The sequence below is a fragment of the Mastomys coucha genome, unplaced genomic scaffold (genome assembly GCF_008632895.1).
Source record: "Mastomys coucha isolate ucsf_1 unplaced genomic scaffold, UCSF_Mcou_1 pScaffold5, whole genome shotgun sequence".
NCBI classification, from domain to species: Eukaryota; Metazoa; Chordata; class Mammalia; order Rodentia; family Muridae; genus Mastomys; species Mastomys coucha.
This window is the reverse complement of record NW_022196911.1, coordinates 59,946,221-59,953,471: the sequence shown is the minus strand read 5'-3', so window position 1 is coordinate 59,953,471 and position 7,251 is coordinate 59,946,221. Positions and strand designations below refer to the sequence as shown.

At 43.5% G+C, this 7,251-nt stretch overlaps 1 long non-coding RNA gene across 1 annotated transcript; it reads left to right on the top strand.

Moving 5' to 3' along the window:
* LOC116078179 lies at positions 1-6,386 on the top strand. The gene is made up of 4 exons (XR_004113446.1): positions 1-40; positions 2,864-3,043; positions 5,658-5,725; positions 6,141-6,386. It is a non-coding gene; the product is annotated as an uncharacterized LOC116078179 (long non-coding RNA).
* The last annotated feature ends 865 nt before the right edge of the window (positions 6,387-7,251 follow it).

Below are 7,251 nucleotides of genomic sequence, written 5' to 3'. Positions count from 1 at the left end.
TCCGTGTTTGTCCATGGGGGAAGGGCCACCTGAGGACACAGTAAGGAGGGGAAGGCCACCTGAGGACACAGTAAGGGGGGGGGGGAAGGCCACCTGAGGACACAGTAAGGAGGGGAAGGCCACCTGAGGACACAGTAAGAGTGTGGCTGTCTGTGTATCCAGAAGCAAGCTCTCACTAGCCAGTCCATGCTGCTATCCTGATCTTTCTCCAAAGCTGTGGCAAAGTAGATTTCTGGTTTTTAACCAATGATTCAATCTATGATATTTATTATGGCAGCCTATGATGACCAATGTGCCTTCTGCTTGAACAGGTTTCCATGTTCCACTTTGGATCAGTGTGTCTGGAGCCTAGTCTCCAGTGCTGGGACATTAGGAACTTGCCCTGCCTACAACCAGTGACTGGTAGCTAGGAAGTTTCTGGTCGCTTCACTCTTGGGAAGGCAAAGCCTTGCACATGCTTATGGTCTTCCCCTACCACCTAGCTGTGACTTTAACACTGTCAACTTTGACAGTTCCTGAATCTTTTTTTATTAACTTAGGGGCTATTGACCCTACCTATATTAACCTTGAGCTGTGAGATGAGCACTAGTGAATTATTCTGTTGTTTTTGACAACACTCAGGAGCATATGAGCCTCCCTCATCCCACCCAAATGAAGCGAGGCTCCCTGTGCTTGTCTGTCTCCCACCACTGCTGCTTGGGCAGAAGGGTATCTCAGGAATGCACAATGAGCTTTCACTAAACACGCTGCATATGCACACACCTGTCTGCCTCCGAGATCTGAAGACTATTCTAGTTCTACATTATGACCCGGGGAGGAGCATGCCCTGTGGTTTCTACTGACTTTGCATTATCAGAGGGGCTGTCTACAGTCTGGCTAATCATCACAAGATCTTTACCAGCTACTGGTGATGTAGAAGATGATGGATCTAAGACACACACACACATGCAGAGAGAGAGGGAGAGAGAGAGAGAGAGAGAGAGAGGGAGAGAAGATATGGCAGAGTTTATTGTAAGTGGACACCTTCACGGGGCGATAAATACACAAGGCCACAGAGACCACTGACCTCATCTGTAACATGGGCCGATTACATCTTCCTTCCATTTGACCTTGTTTGTCTTACATTTCCAGAAATTTGTTTAATGTTCTCTCTTTCTAAAATCCCATCCCATGGGAACTCCTACTACAGTGGTTTTTGAAGTGGTAATATTTCCACCTCACTCCATATAGAATCCTCACATGGGACTTCAGAGAGACAGAGAGAGAGAAAGTCTAACAAGCATTACATAATAGCTCACCCCAGAAATCTACACAGCTGTACCTTGGACACACTGAACACAAATTAATACTCAAATGACAGGACCCTGAGAAAATATTCAGATCTAAAATGAGAAGAGTAATGTTCTTTAAAATATTTTCAATTTTATTATTTTTTATATAAGGGTGTATTGCCTTCAAGTGCATCATGTGGACAGTATGTAGGGTGGCCAGAAGAGGGTGTTGTATCTCCTAGGAGTAGAGTTGTAGTCAGTTGTGAGCTGCTGTTTTCCGGCTGTGCTGAGACTTAAAACCCAGGTGCTCTGTGACAGCACCCAGTGATCTTTTAATCACTGAGTTATCTCTCCAACCTCAACATTAACTTTCTTAAGATGTAAGAGTGAAAATTGTAGCAATGTGGTCAACATATAACAGAGTTTAAATAGCAGAGAAGAACTAACCTCTCTCTGGGGAAAAGGTGGAAATATATGATCCATTTACAAAACAAGATCCCTCGACCCAGTTTGTCTGTAAGCATTTTTTTACTATTGGTTGGTCACTAAGTAGGCGGCTGCAATGGCATAAAATATAAAATAATACAAACTTTCCAGGGGATAAGTCCTCAGAGTCTCCAACATCTAAGCTGAGGCCGACCTTCCCTCAGTGGCAGAGCACGTGACTAGCATGCACAAAGCTCTGGGTTCTGCTCTCAGTGCAACAAAAATAAAGCAAAGCAAAACAAAAGGCTTAGATTTATTGCTTTAATCTTGTTTTACTCAATAATTTTACTAGTAAGAATTCATCCCAGGGAAATGCACACAGGTTTGTGTTAAAATATCATTATTAGAAAGGTCACCAAGAATCATAATAATGAAATACCTGATAACTGGACAGCCACTGACTAGTAAGGTATTTAAACATAAATCATTTGTCAGCACCGTGACTGTGACTGAAGTACCCGGCAGAGACAACTGAAGGCAAGGAAAGTTTGTTTAGACTGTTCCAGACAGTGTCGGCCATGGTCATTGGCTTCCTGCACTTGGTTAGGACATCTTGGCAATGTTAGGTGGTGTATGGAGGAGGAGGCTGGTGGTGGGCAGGAATGAGAGAGAAGTGGATTCTGGGACTTGATTTCTCCTCTTTTATTTTCTCTAGGTGATACCCATAGGAGGCCACTCACACTCAGAGTGAGTCTTCCTTCTTCACAGAAAAAAAACCCAGAGGCCTGATTACTAACTGCCTTGGTGATTCTAAAGCTGGTCAGGCTGACACTGATGAGGGACAAATGGTGTATTATATTATTACTGAAAATTGTATTTCAGCTGTGCAGCATGGTGCATATCCCCAATACCATGGGGAGGATTAGGAGTTCAAGGCCAACCTGGTCTATATGGCAAATGTCAGACAGGACTACATAAAGCAATCTTGTCTCATACAACCCCCAGATTCCTACCCCAAATATTTCAGAAAATGGTGAAGTAATGTGTCATACGAGAAAAACTCTGATAAGGCATAGTGGTTTGAAATCGGCGTGAAGTGATAGACACCAGATATTGATACTCTGAGTACTGAATATCCTACCTTGCCCATTTTCTATTTTTTTCAGATGCATTTTTATGTCTAGAGTGATTGTGTCTCATAGTATGACCATGAAAGGACTCTCCTCATACGCAATGTCACACACATGCTCCCACCTGAGGAGGAAGGGAAACTGAAGAAAAACTATTCTGTACAGAAACACTCAACCAGGACATTCCCTTTCTCCTGACCTGAGCTCACTTTTTGTGTAAGTAGAGCCTGTCTAGGCAAGAGCACACAGGCATATTTACCAGCAGTGCCTAGAGAGAAGTTTAGTTGGGTTTTCAGGGGGATATGCAGCTGTTGTGGTTCTGTGGCTAGCCAGATGCTGATGGGGTGATCTTGGGAGGGAAGTAGAAGGACTCTCCACAGTCCAGGTTCCAGCTGTGTAAGCAACCAGAATTGTGAGGAGAGAGATGAGAGAGACCGCCCTGGGGTCTATCCCAGTGTCCTGACCCAGCACCATTGTCTTGCATACTGCCACGTTATGTGGTTATTCAAGTTGTTGAACAGTTAGTACTCAATCAATAATTGTTAAATAAAGTAACTCAAGTTTGACATAATAGGTTCATGAAGTAGAATGGGAACTTTAGATTTCCTATACTCCATTCATGAAGTAGAAGGAGAAAGAGAGATGGTGAGAAACTAGATAACATGATGTGTTGTCAGGGAAGGGGTACAGCAAAAGAAGTGATCCTCTGAAGCAGATGAGACACTGTTAGCCAAGGGCAGGCTTCATATATTATAACAGTCTCATATTCTTTTATTTTAATTTTTCATTCCCTTTCTTTCCTAACTCCTTTTCTCCTCTCTCCCAGCCTTCAAACCTCTCTCCCTATCTTTATCTCCATCCCCTCTTCCCTCACCCCTCTCTTCCTCTCTCTCCCTTTATCTCGGTAGTTTCTTCCATACCCCTACGCTTGCCTGCCTTCCTCTTAAATGCATTTGAAGCCTCTCTTATTCCAACTGCAAGCTAAACATTGTACATTCTCAAAGGGTCCCCAGATCTTTTGGTTTGGGGAAAATAATCTTACAACAAACAATCACATGTTTTACCCTCATAAGAATAATCATTGTGGAATTCTATTATTAAAACATACCAGCAAATGTCCTGGTTTTTTCTTTTCTTCCTTCCTTCCTTCCTTCCTTTCTTTCTTTCTTTCTTTCTTTCTTTCTTTCTTTCTTTCTTTCTTTTTTTTTTGAGACAGGGTTTCTCTGAATAGCCCTGGCTCTCCCAGACCTCACTCTGTAGACCAGACTGGCCTTGAACTCAGAAATCTGCCTGCCTCTGCCTCCCAAGTGCTGGGATTAAAGGCATGCGCCACCACTGCCTGGCCACAAATGTCCTAATTTTTTTCAAGTGGGTCTCACACTGTCCAGTCTCTAGAAAATGACTCCAGAATTCTCAGTGGTGGAGGGGTTTGGGACATTTGAGAAGCATGCCTTCTCCTTATGTAAAAAGCAGAAACTTGGCTGTCTGAAAGAAGCCAGATCTATAAAGGCATCTCTAGCTGTTGCCCTTAAAGGATGGACATGATGGACATGGTCTACAGAATGGGTCACTTTAGAGAAAGAGAGACTCATCAATTGCTGTCAGTTCCAGGTGAGGGAAATGGGGCTGTGGAGGACTGCATAAGGACTGAGGGATGCTGAAGGGCTCCAGCATGAGCATTCAGGACCAAACTAAACATTTAGAAATCAGGATAATTGTGTTCTCAATTCTGCCTCAGAAATAATAATTGAGACAGAAACACACAAGTGTCAGGCTATTACAGGAGATTAATACTAACAGTAAATAAATGGACCATGCGAGTGAGCGGATATGTAGACTTTGACTTCATATCCTCACAGTGTCCCTCACAGTGTCCAGTGATTCCTGTGCCTCCCTTAACCAGGTTGTGTACAACAGGAAGCCATGCTGGGCAAATTAAAAATTACAGTGTGTGAGGAGCATGTTGTCATCTGAGAGCCTCCACTCAGTAGCTAACTCAGACAGATGCAGACATCCACAGCCAAACCATGGATGGAGCTTGAGGACTCTTATGGAAGAATAGGAGGAAAGATTGCAGGCCCCGAAAGGGATAGGGACTCCATAGTAAGACAAACCGAGTCAACTAACCTGGACCCTTGGGACTCTCAGAGTCTAAACCACCAACCAAAGAACATACATGAGCTGGATGTACGCCTCCCAGCTCATAGGTAGCAGATGTGCAGCTTGGCCTTCATGTGAGTCCCGAACAACTTAAGGGCTACTCCAAAAGCTGTTGTCTGTATGTGGGATATGTTCTTCTAGCTTGGCTGCCTTGTCTGGCCTCAATGGGAGAGGAAGTGCCTAGCCTCACAGAGACTTGAAGTGCTAGGGTGGAGAGATACCCAGGGGACCCCACTGGCTCAGAGAAGGGGATGGAAGATAGGGAGGGGGAAGGATTGTGGGAGGGGATGACCAGGAATGGCCTAGTGAATGGCCTGTAAAGTACATAAGTAAAAATAAATAAATAAATACATAAATAAATAAATAAAATTGAATTTAAAAAATGACAATGTGTGGCTAACAATGGACATGGTATTTGTTTCCACATGATGCACATGGGGTCCTTCCTTCCACTATCTCGTGGGACTTTGCAGTGATTCTTTGAATATTCTTTACAGGCGAGAAGCTTAAGGTGGTTCTTACAGCAAGATTCTTACCCAAGGCCACAGAGCTGAAGACATCACATTTTTACACAAAACCCATCCCTCAGTGGGATCCCCAGGTCCCTAGTGGCTTTATAATGATCTCTGATTATAACCTTTCTGTCATTTCCTTGTTATTCTCTTTAAAGATATTCAAGATGACAAAAGTATTGGGCAATTTAGGATCTGGGAGTCACTTTGAGGACCTTAGATCCAGGTGGGTGCCTGGGGTGCTGAGACATTCCCATTAGATTTAAGATTGTTAGATATCTTCACCAGGGTGTTTATTTTGTCTTTATTGGTTGTCTTAAGTTATGTTTTCTTCTTTGTCCCTTCCTTTTCTTTCTTTCCCCCTCCCCTTTCTTAACTTTTATTTTTTCAGTTTAAAGCCTAGAATCAACAGGATTTAAAAAAAATATTCTGAGCTTTCCTAAGGACACTTGGGGGATTTTCAGAATGTCAGCTGTGCAAACATGATGCCATCTTTGACAAACTGTCTGGGAAGAGTGGCCAGGGGTGCAGCCAGGCCCTCTGTACCGCACACAGATGTCATGTGTGGTGTCTACGGCCAAGTTTATTATCTGACAGATACAGAGTCCAAATATTGACTTTTGCTATTTTTACTGTAACAGCAGCCATAAACATTGATGACTACCGGAGAGGTCAGACTGCACTGAAAGCCCCTGTCTTCACAGCCCTGTGTTGCCTCAGGCCAATTTAGCAAGGAGTGATGCTGTGCTCAGGCTCTCCCCACTGGGCCTAGGAAGAATCTTCAGTTATGAACAGACACAACAATGGCAAGATGGTGATGGTGTGAAAGTTTCTGTAGTTTTGAAGAACATGAAAAAAAAAACAAATAAAAACCAATCCCTATAGGTTCTCTATTGTATCTGTGTTCACTTAGCCCCAGACAAAGTTTCTAATATAGAGGAAAAAACTTAAAGTGAGCTCAAAGGCTCCCTGTGTGGTGCCCTGCTCTGATCCTGACACACATTTTCCTGTTGTAATGTCAATGCTCCACAGATAACTAAGTTTTCCAGTTTCTTCCTGGTATGACTTCCTTAACAAGGGAAATAGCCTGTTAGCTCTTCAGAGGTCCTAGGTGGGGACTGAAGGGCTGTCTTTTATGATGAAATTAGGTTCATGAATCTATACTTTAAAATTTATACCACAAGTGCAGAGTGACCCGTATCTCCCATTTGGTTGGAGTATAACACTATCTGCAGGAGCCAGGAACATGACAGTTCATGTAGACAGAGAAGGGTGACAGAGGGATGCTGTTGGGGTCCTTTGTGTGTCTTCAGCATGTCTGTTTCCTGGACAGACAGTGACTCTGCCCCACAGCACTGGCTTCAGTAGAGTACAGTATCGCAAACCCGTACTTGGAAGCTTCAGTTAGTTCAAGGCCAGAACACCTCCACTTCCACTTCCCTGGTCTGGGTCAGAGCAAGTGGATCCACACTGTCTTTAGAGACTCAAGAATAGCAATTAAACCAACTGAGTCATGGTTACAGATAGAAAATCACTCAGGTCTAAATAGAGCCAATCAAAGAGTTCCGAGGGGGGCTAGATGGACAGCCTTGCTGTGTCGTGATGGAAGCATCTGCTATATTTATTTTGACATAATGAAGCTCTGCCTTTTCTTTAGAGTCTAAGCAAGATGAAGGAAAGTGCTTTGTAATAGTGACTCAAACACCACATGCTGTGGTATCTGCCTTTGGAGGATTCATCCAGAAACTCATC